Here is a 19,175-nt window from a genome sequence, read left to right as displayed (position 1 = left end):
TTTGTCCTAACCACAGTGTCCTTTGCCTTACAGAAGCTTTGCAGTTTTATGAGATCCCATTTGTCGATTCTTGATCTTAGAGCATAAGCCATTGGTGTTTTGTTCAGGAAATTTTTTCCAGTGCCCATGTGTTCCAGATGCTTCCCTAGTTTTTCTTCTATTAGTTTGAGTGTGTCTGGTTTGATGTGGAGGTCCTTGATCCACTTGGACTTAAGCTTTGTACAGGGTGATAAGCAGGGATCGATCTGCATTCTTCTACATGTTGCCCTCCAGTTGAACCAGCACCATTTGCTGAAAATGCTATCTTTTTTCCATTGGATGGTTTTGTCTCCTTTGTCAAAAATCAAGTGACCATAGGTGTGTGGGTTCATTTCTGGGTCTTCAATTCTATTCCATTGGTCTATCTGTCTGTCTCTGTACCAATACCATGCAGTTTTTATCACTATTGCTCTGTAATACTGCTTGAGTTCAGGGATAGTGATTCCCCCTGAAGTCCTTTCATTGTTGAGGATAGCTTTAGCTATCCTGGGTTTTTTGTTATTCCAGATGAATTTGCAAATTGTTCTGTCTAACTCTTTGAAGAATTGGATTGGTATTTCGATGGGGATTGCATTGAATCTGTAGATTGCTTTTGGTAAATTTACCAACCTTTCAACTTCATTCTTCACTGCTTACAATGCTGGGTGACTGGACTCCGGTGGAATCTGTCTTATTTTATTCCTATTCAACAAGTAGGAGCATGGACATGTAATGGTGTGCAGCTATGTATGGGGCAATGCAGAAACATTAAGCACCAAAATCCATGGATAAATGCTTCCTATTCCTCTTCCTGGGTAGAAAGAAGGTTCTGAAGGTCTTCAGAAGCCCTGGCAGAGACACCAGTCTCCTAGAAGGGACATCTGAAGTCTCATAAAAAAAACAAATAAAAAGGAAACAAAATAAAAAAGGAAACAAAGCAAACAGCATCAAACATAAGCTATGCTGCTTTTGTCTGCCGTCCTTAGGACCTTCTAGACAATCAGACAGATTCCCAAATGTGAGTACTTATCTCTAATTTCCTCTTTCTCAGAAATTGCGATAAAAATGTGCATCTTAATGAATCTCAAAAAAAAAAAACTGGAACCGAGAGACATTTGTAGATGAAATGGAAACCTAGTGCAGTGAAAACTGGCTGGAATCTCTTAGGGCGACACTAGAGAAGATTCTAGTATTGGAGAATAGGAAGTCTGAACTGGCCATCTTCGGTAGCCAGGCAAGCCTTCCAGTGGTGGGACTGGGTTACATTCGTCTGAGTTGTTGGCCTACAAAGGTCCTATGGAGATCTCTAAACAACCTAGGTTGATGCTAAGTCAGAGGGTTGTTCTCTGCAAACTGACAATGAAGTCCTATTGCCAAGGATAATTTCAATCTGGCTCACCAAACATGAAGAGCTGGTTCAGACTTGGAGTCTTCATTCCTACCTTTCAGTGTCTTTGGCATGAGAAGGTACTCTGCAGGCTGTGGAAAGAGAAACCTGGACGCTAACCCAGTCACAAAACTCTTGACCTACAACCTGTCCTGCCTGTAAGATGTGCTGAGGAAAGGGTGGATTAGCAGAAACTGGAGAATAGATATCCCAGAGACCTAGCATAGAACCAAACACAACTAGTCTAAAAATCAAACATCAATGCAATGATTCTTAAGGATACTCTGGTATACTCACTCCTAAATCAGTGTCTTTTCCAGTCATCATCAGAGAGGCTTCCTTCAGAGGCAGAAGGGATCAGGTGCAAAGACCCACAGCCAGACATTATGCAGAGAATGAATCTAAATTGGATGTCTCCATTAGATCCCTTGCCTCAGAGATCAGTGAACCCCATGAAATAGGGGAAGCAATAGGATTCACAGGGGTTGGAGAAGACCAGGGGAACATGGACCACCAGCTCAATTAATAAGGATGCACATGGGTCCACAGAAACTGAGACCACAAGCATAAGGGCCTACATGAGTCTGTACCAGGTGCTCTGTATATCTCATGGTTGTTAGCCTTGTGCTCCTGTGAGAATCCTTACTGTGGTGTATCTCTGACTCTTTTGCCTCCTCTTGAGATTCTTTTTCTCCTACTGGGTTACCTTGTCCAGCCTTACCTTGTTGTATCTTGTTTTGTCCTGTTTGGTTGTAGTTTCTCAGAGGCCTGTTCTTTTCTGAAAGAGAGGGATAACAGATCTTGAGCAGAGAGAAGGTAGTGAGTAGGCTGAAAAGAGCAAAAGGAGAGTAAAACAGTTAGAATGTATTGTATGAGTCATGAATTTATTTCTATAAAATTTAATAATGTATATCTTCTTTGGACAGTTTTTTAACTAAGCCATTGATATATTATGTCTCTGCTCATCTCATTTTCTGTCTCTTTGTTTCTCCCTCACTGTGACCCCCTCCCTCCCATTTATTCTCTTTCTCTAAGCTTCATGCACTTCTTCCTCCTTCACTCTTTTCCCTCATTTTTCTTCTTTACACACACAGACACACACAGACACACACACACACACACACACACACAAACTACACATACAGATACATACTTTTAAAATCAATATGAGTAAGATAGGAAGGTTTCTAGAGAGGTTCTTAGTTATGATAATATATTAATCATTTACTATTTTTATAATATAAACATATATAATTTTAAAACTGTTTTTTCAATCCCTGTGGGTTCCTAAGATTTTTCCATGGAACACATGAGGCCTAATTTATTTTTGGAATAACAATGAACTAGTAGTTGCCATTAATTTGGGCAAAAGCAATAGTAGGTAATGCTTATGCAACTTAGGACAAAACAGGAGAAATCAGCACTACTAAGATTGTGTCTCCACTCAAATGTTCTGTCATTCTTTTCGAAGAAACATATTAATCTAAGATGGTCCTTGAGGAAGAAGCAAACATTGACACACTCTTTACTCTTGAATACATATCTTTTAAATACATTTGGGAATATATCATATGGTGCTTGTTTTGAAAGAAGACTCTTATACAATCATTTTAGTTGTCAAGTAAACAGAACACCATTTTCTCTTCGAAAAGCAGCAAGTAGACAAAGGACACTTAACTGGTACCTTCTATAGAAATGATAAAATGAGTTTATCACTTTAAGGAAAGATAATGGGTAATACTCAATGTCACTTAATAAAGTTTGAGCTCAGAAGTAAAAATAAGAATAGTGATAACTATCACATCTGACATCTTGACAGCTTCCTGATTTCTTGAATATTTGTTTTGATAAGTTTAGCTGAATAGTGTGTTCATATAGAAGATGGTGGTAATCTCTTATTGACCAAACTTTAGTCAAACTCCTATAAGGACTGTTTTATTTTCTTTCTTTCCTATTTTATATATATTTTTGAATATTTCCTTAGTTTATATTTCAATTGTTATCCCCTCTCCTGGTTTTCCATACTCAAGCATCCTATCCTATCCACCCCTCCTCCTGCTTCTATGAGGGTGCTCCCCTACTCACCCATCAACCCTCTCCTGCCTCTCCACCTGGCATTCTCCTACACTGGGGCATTGAGCCTTCATAGGACCAAGATCCTCTCCTCCCATTGATGCCCAACAAGGCAATCCTCTGCTACATATGAGGCTGGAGCCAAGGAACCCGCCATGTGTATTCTTTGGTTGGAGGTTTAGTCCCTGGGAACTCAGAGGGGTTTGTTTGGTTGATGTTGTTGTTCTTCCTATGGATTGCAAATCCATTCAGCTCCTTCAGTCCTTTCTACAACTCCTCCATTGGGGACCCCATGCTCAGTCCAATGGTTGGCTCTGAGCATCTGCCTCTGTATTTGTCACACTCTGGCAGAGCCTCTCAGATGACAGCTATATCAGGCTTCTGCCAGCAAGCACTTCTTGGCAACTGCAATAGTGTCTGGGTTTGGTGTCTATATATGGGATGGATCCCCAAGTGGAGCAGTATCTGGATGGCCTTTCCTTCAGTCTCTGTTTCACACTTTGTCTCTGTATTTCCTCTGTTATTTTGCCTCCCTTCTAAGAAGGATCGAAGCATCCACACTTTGGTTTTCTTTCTTCAGCTTCATGTGGTCTCTCACATGTATCTTGGGTATTCCAAATTTTTGAATTATTTCCACTATTTTCTTCTGCCTTAACTCCATACTGCCTAGTGTCTGCAAGAATCCTTAGTGATAAGTCAGTCCAGCAAGAATTCCTCCATATTTAGTCACCTCAATTTATTATATGTAAGCCTTTGACTTGCATCCGATAAGAATACTGTTGTATCCATTAGCTAGATTTGCCTTACTTGCCATCTCTCTTTTTAGTAATTTTCCATCCATTGACATAGCCTGGAGCAACAAATTTCCATCTGTCTGCTATGTTCTGAGCTTGGTCCAACTTGTCTCATTTGCTGGACTCTGCACACAACAAAATAAACAAATATCCTTCAAGGGAGCAATACAGGATGGCACAAAAATCTTATGTTGACTAAAAAAGCTCACTCAAACCATGAGAGAAATGCAAGGAAATTCACATGTCAGAGACACAAAAGTTCACTGATGAAACTTTCCATGTTGCAGCTAAACTTTACATAGCTACCATTTCCCCACTTTCATTACACTCTCAAAGATTGTCAAGAATTGTCTACAAGTAAGATATTGAAAGACTCCTTTCCCTTGACTAACTACTCATGTGTTGATGAGGTCAGAATCTCTTCACACACTTAAACCCAAATACCATATTGCAATAGATTCCCATAGGAATGGTCAGACTCCAGCTGCCTTCCAACGTAGCCATTTATGAGGACTACAAAATAAAAAAGTGGTCTTCTTTTTATTTCTTTGTTTTAGAATTTAATAGTTTGATTTTCGCAGAACAGTGTTAATAATAGCATATGATGGATTTACTTAAAGAAAAAATTCTAATTTTTCAAGTTATTTTTTAATCAGGTAGTTAAATCCAAAATTCATATTAAACTCTAAACAGTCTTCAGTCTTTGTGTATGCTTGTGTGTCTGCCTGCATGTAAACATGTTGACACTGAGTGCCATCCTCTATTGCCTCCAACAGTATATTTTTAAAATATGGACTCTTTCTGAACCCAGAGTTTACCCTTTTGGGAGAAGAACTGACATGTTTCCATACACCCAGCACTGGGAGCACTGATATAATCACCCTACCTGGCCTTTATATGGATGCTTACTATCGAACCTGTGTCTTCATGATTGTGTAAAAGACATTTAAGCAGTTAAACTGTATTGCTGAGACTTACGATTTACTGAGAGGGGTGTGTGTGTGTGTGTGTGTGTGGTGTGTGTGTGTGTGTGTGTGTGTGTGTTTGTGTACATGTATGTGAGGCCAGAGGCATATACATCCTTCCTCAAAACACGTTGATTTTTGTAATAGCATCTTTCACTGGCTGGGGGTTAGATAATTAGACTACGCTGTCCAGCAAGTGAGTCCCAAGGATTTGCCTATCTCTAACTCAGTGCTAGGATTAGAGGCATGCAACACCATGGATGACTTTTTACGTAGGCTTCAGGAATCAGATTTAGGTAATAAATTTTGCCTAACAATCAATTACTGATTGACCTGTCTCCCCTTTCTAAAGGATTTTATAAGCAAAGCACCTGAGAACAATATATTCAAGTACACCAGAAGTTCAACTCCTCTTAATAGTGATTAAAAGATGTTTTAGGATTGACAGAATAGTTCAGCAATTAGCCATGCAACCCTGATAACTTGACTTCTATTCCCAGAATCAGGGAGGGAAAGAGAATGAACTCTACAATGTTGTACTCTGACATACACAAGCACTCTGCAAAACATACCACCTGAACTCAGATACAAACAACACACACACACACACACACACACACACACACACATATATATACACACACATGTATGCACTCATGTGTGCACACACACATACACAAAGACAGAGAGCAAGAAAGACAGAGACAGACAAACTGACAGACATGAACACATGCATATAAAGAGATGAACATGACATAGATATTTTAAAATAATATTCAAAGATAATTGAAAGTAACAAACTGACAAACATCACTATTATTCTGTCAAATTTTGTTAGAGTAGGCAAACATGATTATGGATATGATGGGCTTATAATCAAAGAAAATCTCAAACACCAAAATAGGAACCAAGGCAGTTGCAAAGGAAGATGCTCATTTGGAGAACTCTAATCATCGAATCAAATTAGGATCATGTGATCTCATTAAACTATCCCAGGACATAAAAGTAGTATTGTTTTTTTCAAACAGAAGAAAATGATGCTAATTTGAATCTGAGTTCATACTAAAATGAATTTATGATACACAGTAAATAAACAGAGTAGCAATCATGTTTCCAGAGGCTGCTTTCACCATGTTAATAAAACATAACACTAACATTTCTAGAACTTTTAAACAAAACCAAATCATTTTCCCTCATTGAACACAAAACTCACATGTTTTGCCCTTCCTAAAACCACCAACTTGCAGCTCTACAGATCTCTCAGATTTCACATGCACAGCCCACCAAGAGCGCCGAAGGTCACTCTGTAGGAATAATAATCTCTCTGGAATCTAATTTTATAAAGTCTTACACTAAACTATCACAAGTTTGGTCAATTGAGACAGCTCAATGGTAAGGTGCTTGTCATGTGAGCATGAAGATCTGACCTTAAATTCCTAGAACCCATGTAAAGCCCAGTGGAATAGCCTGTGTTTATAATCCAATCATTTTTATTGCAAGGAAGAAGACAAACAGGACTATCCCCAGACGTTTACAGGCCAGATAGTCTGGCTTATGAAGCAGCCCAGAGAGAATCTTAAACAAGCTGGAGGAAGATTAGCACCCAAAGTTGATGTACAAAATACCAGGGATAAAAGCTTTAGTTTGTGATGTTGTGAAGCTCCCAAAAGATTTCTTTCAAATTTTGTCATAATGTAGCCAGCTTAAGGGATAAGTAGACTTGGAAAAAAATTAAAAGTCCAATCTTACCTGTTTATAATTCTTCTAATAGTAATCTTAGGACTATTCTACACTTAATTAGCATAGGTCTATTGGAACATTCAAATCATTGTAAATCATTTAAAAATTAAATATTTGTCTATATTGTTTTTGGCCTTTTACTTTTTATATTGATTTTACCTTTTAAATTAATATATAATTACAACACTTCTATACTTTCATTGCTTTCTCATTCCCTTTCAAATTGATAATCTCTTTTCAAATTCACTGTTTTTAGTATAAAATACTTCCTGAGTGATTTTAGTTTTGCTGTCATGACAAAGATTTCATGACTAATCACTTTGTACTTGTTAGGTGCCTCATCAATGGGAGTGACTAATTCTCTCTCTCAGCAGAAACCAAGATTAGTTATCAAGTTTATCTTGTGAGAATTCCCCTTCAGCCTTAATATGTCTATTGGTAATGTCACTGTTCAGTTCTTAGTTAAGGAACCATATTAAGTAGAACTTTCTGGTTTCTTTGGAGACTCAGTTGTGTCATGTGATATTTTTCTGGATACTCTCTTATGAAAGGATGTTTTTGCTGAAGCAGACACATAGGAGAATGTTTTGCGGGGAGTAGACCTGTAGTGTTTTACTACAAGTGGTATAAATATAACCCAACAGTGAATGCTGTGGTGTTGATACACCTTACCACTCTTTTCTAGTCATCCTTGGACTTTGCTGATACTGCTCTTTCACTGACAACACTGGATGTCATTGGTTCACCTTACCATTCTTTGCTGATCATTGTTTGTCATAATTGCATTGAAAGAAATGCAGCAAAGAACTTCTGGTGATATTCTGGAGGCTTCTTGCCATTCCACAAACTTGGGCCAATTGGCAGAACACTGTGGCTTCTTCTGTAATGATTTGTTGCCTCACATAAACTGAACTGCTGATATCCTGACAACTCTGATTAAATTTACTTCAAAGAACTATTTCTGAACAGATCTACATCCTCCCTTGCTCTAGTAACCTTCCTATTACCTCTGGTGGGTATTGGCCTAGTATAGAGGTTAAAGTATTTAAGACCCTTAATAATGACAGGTTTTGAAATATATAAGTATACAGCCATATTATTGAGATATCATATCTTGAAGAAAGAAGGCATGTGACTAAGAGTTAATTGGGGTAAACTAAAAACGATATAAGAGAGTCTCTGGTGGCCAATGCATATGAGACTATTCAGTAATAGTCTAATGAATTTCCAGTCTTCTTGTGCTGGCTTAACTTGGTCTGAGATAAGGGCAGAAATTTTCATAGTTGTCTAGTTGACCCAGCACTGAAATTAGTGATTAAATATTCCTATGCATTACTTAAAATAGCAAAAACTGACAACATCTAAAATCTCCCTTCTAGGAAGTTAGTTAAACTGAAGTAGAGTCCACTATGGATTACCACACAGGTCCTAAAAATGATGTGTTCAAAAAATGTTTTAGGATTAGAATAGATGAACATTCATTAGTGGAAAGAGTAGGAGAAAAAACTTCATGTACTAAAAGTCAAGACTTCTAAACCAGGATATAAAGACACAGAATTGTTGAATACCATGCTGAAATCCCATTGAGTACTTACTAGTGGCACAGGTATCACAAACCAATTCTCCTCGAGATTAAAAAAAAGAGGACATTAAGGAAAACTTCATACCTCACCAAATCCAAGAAAAGATAGAAAAGATAGAAATTAGGCAGTAAGAATTATGGACAAGTTCTTCAAGGAGTGTCTTAAAGATACCCCATCTCCCTCTTCCCAGTTTCCTTCTCACCTTTCCTTCCTTCATATTTTTCTTTCAAATTTTGTGACTATTTTTGCTGGGTAGACCAAGATTCACCTCCCCTAACTTAACTCCTAACCACTGATATTTATGGAGGTGACTTAGCACATTTATCTGCTCAAGTATTCATTCTTAGCCAAAATTTAAGTTGACTTGACTAGCAGCCCTATTGAGAAATCCTAGAAGGAGGTAATAAGAATGTAACTTAATGACAGAATACATACCTAACATATGTGAGACCTCGCTTAAATCTCTAGTACAAAATGAATAGGAGTAATAGAAGTAACAAATGATTTTTAAAATAAAACATATTCTTTATTACTAAAGAAAAAGGCCTGTTGCTCAGATTAAAAGATAACGTTTTAATAACTGTAATTACCATAGGCTCAATACATCATACTCATCAACAAATTGCATGATTCAAATGTTTGCATTTTGCTAGTAACCTTAGTTTACTTGGATGGGAATAGTTGCTGAGAATTGCCCCATCTCTTACAAAGAAGTCGTGGAATGTCTAGATTGGATATATAGTTTGAGCCTGACTACATATGATTATTTACGGAGTGATCAACTCCATATATTTGACTGTCAGAATGCATCATTAATGGTAAAGAATCCTATCCTGGTGCTGTTTTACTTCATTACCACAAGACTACAGCAACTTTGGACTAAGGATTGGGCTCTGGTACCTATTTTCTTCTATCAGCATTTCTGAAATTCCAAGTTCAATAAAAAATAAACTGTATCACTCTTTAAATTAACCACTAGAAATGATCAAATAAGGGCATTTTAGAAACATATGCTCAGTTCTGGAATAATTTTGAAATGTATTTCAAGCACAGTTAAATTTGATATTGAGATAAAAACATAGTTTTATGCTGGAGTACAGTTCAACTTGTCACGGAGAATAAGCACATAAAATTAACTTTAAATGTGGGATCTCTTCTTCCCCCAAATGCTAAGATCCTCTAGAATCTTGAATTCTACTAGAATGAACAAGACCTGCTCTACATTTTTTCACTCTAAGCATCTCATGCTGTATCCCCTGAACATCGTATTCTTTATTTTGTAGACAAATATTAAGATTTGCTAGTAATGCTAGTCTTGTTTAGTGCAAGTAACTGCTAAAATAAATTTTCTCTTCTATAAGTACCCCACACTAACTGATTGCACCATATAGAGGTAGACAAATGAGAAACCCAAAGGGATACAGATAATGAATAGAAATACACAGCTAATGGGGTGTCAGGGTGGTGGGGGAACCTCTAGAAGTCCCCAAGAACTCTAATCTGAGAGCCTCCCAAGACTTAATGGGGATGACATGAGTTAAAATGCCGGACAGTGTGTAGATGGAATCTGAAGACACCACCTCAAGTAGTTAGACAGGACCTACAGTGGAGCTATGGGGTAACCAACCTACCTTCAGAGTTTTTGATACAAAATTGCTCCTGACTAAAAGATAGGGACAAATATGGAACAGATTGAAAAAAAGCCCATCCAGTGACTGGTCCAACTAGCAATTGATCCAATGGGCAGTGGACACCAAACCCTGACACAATTACTGATGCTACATTGTGATTACAGACAGGAGCCTAGCATGGCTGTCCTCTGAGAGGCTCTACAAGAAGCTTACTGAGACAGATACAGACATAGATATTTATAGCTAACCATTGGATGGAAGTCGGGACCCTAATGGAAGAGTTAGGGGAAGGATTGCAGGAGCTAAAGGTGATGGCAACATCATAGAAAGATCAACAATATCAATTAACCCAGACTCCTAGAAACTCTCAGAGACTAAGCGTCCAACCAAAGAGCATACATGGGCTTGTTCATGGGCCCTGGCACATATTTGGCAGAGGATTGCCCTGTCTTTCCTCAGGGGGAGAGGATGCACCTAATTCTGTGGAGACTTGATGACACAAAGGGAAGTGAGTTGAGGTGGGGGGGGGGGGGGTTGGTGAGTGAGATAGTGGGGTTCGGAACACCCTCTCAGAAACAAAAAGGAGGGGGAGGGGGTGAAGAACTCTTGGTGGAGGGGAGACTAGTATGTGGAACAACATTTAGAATATAAATAAATGAAACAATAAGTGTGTGTGTATGTGTGTGTGTGTGTGTGTGTGTGAGACTTTACTGAGTTGAAGAAGGCATTCCTTCAAAACATTGAGTTATTTAAAATACCAGAGTTCTTTAAGCTCCTTCAAGATTTCACTTCCTATAAACATGAGAACACATATTTCATATGTCATATGTGGTCATTTACCTACTTCAAAGGACACAGTCAATGCGAATTCTTGGATAGTAAGAAATGGATTTGTGTGAGCAGAAATGAAGGAACAATACTCCTCACCCCCACACACCCCCCATCCCATTAAACTCTACCCATGGTGGTTTTGCACAATTCTTAATGTGGGATGTTTGATAATATCAGGCTTTCACATCTGTTTTACCCCAAACAGTAGCTTTATTTCCTCACCATTGTAACATCAGTGGTAACATTTCCCATTGACTATCAGTCAGCCTTGGGACTAGTGCTTATGCTCTCTTGATAGGAGCCCATATGACCTTGTGACTAGTTTATTCTGCCTTTCTCAGCCCGCTCAGCTAGCTCCATCCCTGGGCTTTTCTTATACTTTTCCAAACCCATCACCCAGTTACTGGATTTCTCCTTCAGTCAACTCTTTCCATTCGCTGAAACCGTGGCATTAAAGAGTCCCAGCTTCCTGATGCCTTTTTCTTCCACAACTGCTCTTAATATTATCTTTATCATTGCTTATTACTGTGGGCATCTTGTTTCTTATCTGTAACTTCATCATCTGAATGGCCAAATTTCACCATTCTTCCCTTCTGAACTCTTGAGGTGTGGTTGGGAGGATTATTCGGTGTTTTAGTCTGCTTTCTGTTTCTATAGCAAAATAAATGAAACTCAGTAACTTATAAAGGATGTTTGTTTAGTTCAAGATTATAAAGGTTTGGAAATTAAAAATAAGAAGGCCGCATGGCCTGCTGCATTCTAAAAGAACTCAAGAATGGGAGGAAAGCAGGCACAGGCAGCAGAGAAAGAAACAGGTTACTTTCTTCCTTGTGTCTTGTAACAACTTGCTTTCAGTAGTCAACACTCTACTGAGAATTAGCCCATGCCAGAAAGGAAGGCAACCATCCCATCACAGCCAAGGAAATAAGCAAATTTCAACCTTAGTTTCAGAGCAGACAAAGCATCTTCAAGACACAGCATTCAGTCAGCTGTGATGCTATGGGTATCCTTGTGAATTTTCTGGGAACCTCATTGAATTCTAACTCAATTCAGAGAAAATTACAATGTCTAGAAAAAAATGCTGCCCTAAGGACAATTCATATCTATTTTTTTCCTTACCAGAGTGAGAGTCCAGTTGCCTCAACTCTGCCATTATGAAGACAATTTGCTTGACTCACAGATAGAGAGCTCCTAAATTATATTAAGCAAAAGCTATTTGAATGACAAAGCCAAAAGCAATACAGTGGAAGATAGAAAGGACATATTTCCTTGAGTCTATAAACATGGTAATGAAAGAGAAAATTAACATGGAGAGCTTAATTTAGCATGAAGCCAGAACAAGACTTCAATGTGAGCTGTTGTTATTAGTATTAGTTTCAATTACTTCAGGACCATAGAAATAGTAAGATAACAGAATGCCCATTACAAAGATCATGAACTTGGAGAAGGAAAACATATACACTGAGCTGGAGATGAAAATGAAAACTTTTAAAATCTTAAGCAAACTACTAAGATGTGCTAGGACTGTTTGGGGATAGTAGAAACTCCTTTCGACCACATTAATCAATGTATTCATTTGCAGCAGGTGCCACAATTAGAGCAGAAGAAAGAGCAAGAGTGAAATATTGCCCCATGGTCCTCAAAGATATAGAGCTGAAACCAAAGTGTTCCTACCAGATTGGTCTCTGATAAACACTGAGGGAAGGATCTGTTCCAGGAGTCTCTTTATAGCGCATAGATGAATATCTCATGTCTCCTCACATCTCCCTCCATGCATGTCTCTGAGTCCTGAATTCTTATTTTGATTAAACAACAGTCTTCTTGGACTGGATAACCACTCAGCTTGGAGGCTACCAATGCTGCTGCTGCTGCATTCAAGAAAGGTCACGTTCTGAAGTAGGCAAGTAACACAGCCATAATGGATATGGAAGAAGCATGATACAAGCCATAACCTTTGGCAAGGAAACAGCAAGATGTTTAGAAACAGGCTTAGGGTGTGTGTGTGTGTGTGTGTGTGTGTGTGTGTGTGTGTGTGTGTGTGTGCATGTGTGTGTGTGCGCGCGCGCATTTCCAAGCTCAAAGCACAAAAATATATTTAATGTTAACAATTGTTCTACCATTTTTAAAGCTTAGAAATACTGAAATACCATAAACAGCCAGTACCAGACCCACCGTACTTTCAAATCAGGTTTAGATGACACTAGAAAATTAATTTAATTTTGTAAATTTAAAGCATGTCAGTCTATTAAGTTCTGTGAACTGATAGTGAGGAATCTTGCAAAAAAGGAGAACAATATATAAAAGGATTAAATCTGGAAAATTGAATGAATAGAATTTCTTAATAATAATTTATCAGTATTTTCCAGGAATTTTATGAATATGCTAAAGTTTAAATTGTATTTAAAGATATTCTCAGGCACTTCTTTTTAAAATACTCCCATTCTTAAACTAGTCTTTGTTTCATCTCTACTTGGATTTTTCCTGAAGATTTAATACATAAGAAGAGCTTTTACTTTGAGAGATTCTAAAACCAAAAACCAAATCTACAAAAACCAGATATTATTTTGGTAAAATTCCATTTACTATTTACTAATGAGAGGTGTACTTTCTTTTACCATTCTATAAATCAGGAGTTTCCTAACTGCTAAAAAAAAAAAGAAAAAAAAAAAAAAACAATGCTGCCATCTTATCTGATAACTTTATCAGAATTTACCAATAATCAATTGATTCTTTTATTCAGTCAACACTTCCTATGACTTCTAAGTGTATGGCACAATTTTAGAATATGTAGGATGCAAAAATAACAGTATTTTTAAATCTTAACAGTATGATAAGGGATGGAAAATACATGCTTCATGAAAGCATAAGTGTGGATTCCATTGGTAAGGCATTGCCCATGTGGACTGTGGCGTGCCTTCGCCTGGAAAGCCATTTTTCTTCTGGTGATGAAAGCTGTGTACTTTGTGTTTAGGTTTCTGCCTGTGATATGCTACCAGTGTGTTAAGGCCTGGCTGTAAATTATTGGCGTTCCCACTCTGTTTTAGCTTGACAACTTGAGTGGAATAAATAGTTAAAATGGTCCATTGGTTTTCTTAGATGGAGGTAATAATTTCACACAGACTGAAGGTAATGGTGATATTGAGAAAAATTATCTGTTTTGGTGACTGTGCTATTGGGACAGATGGGTAGTGCTCAAGCCATAATAAAACCCATGTAATGCCTCTCTACTCTCTGCCTGGATAAAGATGGCCGTAGACAGGTGAACGATGAGTCACGACAAGGTGTGCTTTCCTCTGGAAACTGGCAGTTGATATCTCAAAAGCTCAAGGTAAGGATGTAAGAACAGTTATTCCTGGTGATTAATGTCACATCATTAAGAGGAAAAAACAAATTCAATTTGCCATTAAAAGTGGAATTTTCATATAAATATGTCCTGTCAAATTTAGTAACTATAAACATCTCTGTCAAACTCATTTCTTACCTCAGGAGAGAAGAGAAACCATTCACCCTTGGGGTGATTTTGTTCTATGATACACCACTTAATTTCCAAACTATATGTTTATTTCTTTATTTCTAAACAGGAAATGTTTTATAACTATATGAGGTTTTATTAAGATAGACATCACTCTGAATGGCCAGCTCATGGGGCTTTACCCATACAACCACAAGATGCAGATGAGCAGCATGTTTTTGTTCATAATCCGGAGCTCTGATAGGTCATTGCCACACAGAGAAGACATGTCTTCTATATTGAAGGTAGCTCGTGGCATCCGTAGGATAGACACCAGAGATAGTAACTTATCATAAAAAATATAAGCGTTCTTTTAAAAGCATCATCCCATTTCTAGTATGCAGACAGAATCCCTGAGTTTAGGCACATACTAAGACACTACCAGTGATATTTTCCTTACAAGCAGTTAAATATTACACTGACTAAGCAAAAGATCAGGCCAAGTCTTAAATAATTTACTTGAAAATAGAAAATCCCAATAACAGGAATTGAAAAGATAAAATCTGTTTCAAAATTTCCCATTCAATGTATGATGACTTACGTTGAGCTCCACTAAACCTTGAATTAATAAGTGTTAAAGGGTCAAGTTAAAAATTATAAATGACTTTTTAAAAGATTAAGCAGTGAAACTCAAGGTTAATAATGTCAAAGTCACTTTCAGCATATTTACTTGCCATGGTGGGGAGGAGGCATGCTTCCTACAGGCACTCACGCTCCAAGCATCATTGTGGATGAATGATCATAACCACATTAACAACCCAACAGGTGAAGAGCATCTTGGGTGCTGTTGGTCTACAAAACATAGGGCTGTGCCTGAAAACTCTGCTCTGTCTCTTTTCAGACACCTGTGATGAGTACGAGCAAGCATTATACATTCCTAGCTTTAGCAATTTATTTTTGCCAAAACAATTATAATTCTCAGCATCAAAGAGCTTTAAAAGAGTTTTCTGAATATTAATCTTTCTTGAGGATTTTCTGCATATGCCAAATTAGATAATATGGTAAATGGATTTGAAAAGAATAAATCCAAAACACATTTGCATTAATGCTTTCCAATTTCCTGAGAATGCTTCCCTGGCTAATTGTTAGATAGCCCATAGTAAGCAAGTTATCAGTTAATTACTGGTAAACGCACTATGTATATTACTTTGGTCTTTAATTGGCTACAAGTTTTCTTTCTCACTAAATGCTAATTTAATTGTTTAAATAAACAAGGCCATTTCGGAAAATTGTTTAATAAAATACAAATTCTATTTGCAATTATGATTGATTTTTTTAATCAATAGGCCTCAGCGCTGGAGTTATTTCTTCCTTTAAATTATGGAAGTTAATCACAGAAGGAGGTGTGGCCAATAAAGGAATACCAGAAAGAAGAAACGTAGGATGCATTTGATATAAAAGAGGAAAAGGAAAAACAAGTTAGGAAGGCTTACCTGGAGAAGGGGGAGGCAAAACAGGGAGAGGGAGGAAAGAAGGAAAATACCACTAAGGATGTGTGAAAAATTCATGGTGGGTTTTATTATATTTCTGCCTACAGTTAAATCTCCCCCCCCCCATTTTAAATACTCATCCTTATACCCACAGAGAATTGTGGATATCACCATACATAAAGAAGCCTCTTCTTGCAGTTCATGGAGAGACCATAACAGAAAATCATTACTGGTCCATACTGTGTAGAAACATCACCTGTCAATAAAACCTGATGGCCAATGAACTGAGGCATTATTACAAGGTGAGACATGCACCAGAGAGAGGTAGGAATTCTGGGAAAGAGTCAGACAAAAGGAAAAATTTCTCTCTAGACTCAGAGGAGAGGAATGTATGAAACCTGAAAGCAAGGAGAGGAAACCAAATATGTGACATACGTAGACAAGGATAAAACATTACAAGCTAGTCAGGGAACAAGCCTAAGCTTATGTCTTAGGCATTTATTCATAAATAAATAGCTTCTGAGTCATTAGTCAGGAATTGGGGCACAGGTTAAAAGCTTGCATTTACAATTGGCACCCAATATGTTAGTCAGAAACCCAAGCAATAGGGCCCCATTAGTTCACAAGTCAAGCAGAGTAGCAGCAGCTCCTGAGCAGGAAAAGATGGTTCCTTAGCAACCAGTTTCTCAGGCAGGCTCCTAGCTCATGGCTCCTTTAACAGACACTCACACGTGCACACATCAGAACAACCAGCATGGTTGGCCTCCTGATACTTGAGCAGAGGTCCATGAGCCACCGCACCTATGTCACAGAAAGGTGGGAGCACATCTTGGCCTCAGGAGCCTGCTCAAAACCAGCCCTGAATCAGAAGCTTGGCATAAACTAGCAAGAGGTGTCATACCAATCTAAGAATATAATCAGGCAGAGCGCTGACTGCCTCTTCCCTGTGAGAGAAAGGGCAGGGATGGGGCTAGTCACAACTCTTGACGTAAAAGCCAGACAAAAAACGGACAAAAAGAAATTGGAGCACAAAGTAAAAAGGAAACAGTACAAAACATCATAGAAAGACATAAATAGTTTAAATTAAAAAATAAAGTCCTTAAAGAGAGAATTAAGTAAAATGAAAAAGGCCACTAATATGGAAAAGAATTTAGAGAAAATTAAATGCATAAAAAGTTAAACGCCATCTGGAACCCTGGTGCACAGAGGCTCCCGGAAAGAGCGGCGCAGATCCTCCCGGTTGCTGCCACAGCGGAGAGGACTTAGGCAGTACCCCACGAGCAAACTTGAGCCTTGGAACTGCAGGTAGGACCAACTTTTCCCTTGCAAGAAACCTGCCTGGTGAACTCAGGACACACAGAGGCAAAATTCCTCTAAGGCCGGGCACTTCCTGTGTTTATCAGAAGTCCCACACCGGCGGATCCCGGACCGCAGCAGCTCTCTGCTCCCAAACCCCGTGGGAGAGAGACCCCACCGCCTGATCAGGTGGGCACTCCTGAGGCTGCAGAGCAGAGGAGACCACCAACACTGCCCACCCCTGCCCACATCCCTGGCCCAAGAGGCAACTGTATAAGGCCTCTGGGTTCCCGTAGGGGAGGGCCCGGGAGCGGCAGGACCCCTGCGCCTGAGACACTGCCGGAACCTGAAGGAAACAGACCGGATAAACAGTTCTCTGCACCCAAATCCCGTAGGAGGGAGAGCTGAACCTTCAGAGAGGCGGACACGCCTGGGAAACCAGAAGAGACTGCACTCTGTGCACATCCAGGCGCCAGAGGAAAACACCAAACGCCATCTGGAACCCTGATGAACGGAGGCTCCCGGAAAGAGCGGCGCAGATCTTCCCGGTTGCTGCCACAGCGGAGAGGACTTAGGCAGTACCCCACGAGCAAACTTGAGCCTTGGAACCACAGGTAGGACCAACTTTTCCCCTGCAAGAAACCTGCCTGGTGAACTCAAGACACAGGCCCACAGGAACAGCTGAAGACCTGTAGAGAGGAAAAACTACACGCCCGAAAGCAGAACACTCTGTCCCCATAACTGGCTGAAAGAAAACAGGAAAACAGGTCTACAGCACTCCTGACACACAGGTTATAGGACAGTCTAGCCACTGTCAGAAATAGCAGAACAAAGTAACACTAGAGATAATCTGATGGCGAGAGGCAAGCACAGGAACCCAAGCAACAGAAACCAAGACTACATGGCATCATCGGAGCCCAATTCTCCCACCAAAGCAAACACGGAATATCCAAACACACCAGAAAAGCAAGACCTAGTTTCAAAATCATATTTGATCATGATGCTGGAGGACTTCAAGAAAGACATAAAGAACTCCCTTAGAGAACAAGTAGAAGCCTACAGAGAGGAATCGCAAAAATCCCTGAAAGAATTCCAGGAAAACACAATCAAACAGTTGAAGGAATTAAAAATGGAAATAGAAGCAATCAAGAAAGAACACATGGAAACAACCCTGGACATAGAAAATCAAAAGAAAAGACAAGGAGCTGTAGATACAAGCTTCACCAACAGAATTCAAGAGATGGAAGAGAGAATCTCGGGAGCAGAAGATTCCATAGAAATCATTGACTCAACTGTCAAAGATAATGTAAAGCGGAAAAAGCTACTGGTCCAAAACATACAGGAAACCCAGGACTCAATGAGAAGATCAAACCTAAGGATAATAGGTATAGAAGAGAGTGAAGACTCCCAGCTCAAAGGACCAGTAAATATCTTCAACAAAATCATAGAAGAAAACTTCCCTAACCTAAAAAAAGAGATACCCATAGGCATACAAGAAGCCTACAGAACTCCAAATAGATTGGACCAGAAAAGAAACACCTCCCGTCACATAATTGTCAAAACACCAAACGCACAAAATAAAGAAAGAATATTAAAAGCAGTAAGGGAAAAAGGTCAAGTAACATATAAAGGCAGACCTATCAGAATCACACCAGACTTTTCGCCAGAAACTATGAAGGCCAGAAGATCCTGGACAGATGTCATACAGACCCTAAAAGAACACAAATGCCAGCCCAGGTTACTGTATCCTGCAAAACTCTCAATTAACATAGATGGAGAAACCAAGATATTCCATGACAAAACCAAATTTACACAATATCTTTCTACAAGTCCAGCACTACAAAGGATAATAAAGGGTAAAGCCCAACATAAGGAGGCAAGCTATACCCTAGAAGCAAGAAACTAATCGTCTTGGC

The sequence above is a fragment of the Rattus norvegicus genome, chromosome 4 (assembly GCF_036323735.1).
Source record: "Rattus norvegicus strain BN/NHsdMcwi chromosome 4, GRCr8, whole genome shotgun sequence".
Classification (NCBI taxonomy): domain Eukaryota; kingdom Metazoa; phylum Chordata; class Mammalia; order Rodentia; family Muridae; genus Rattus; species Rattus norvegicus.
Note: the sequence above shows the minus strand (reverse complement) of the source record.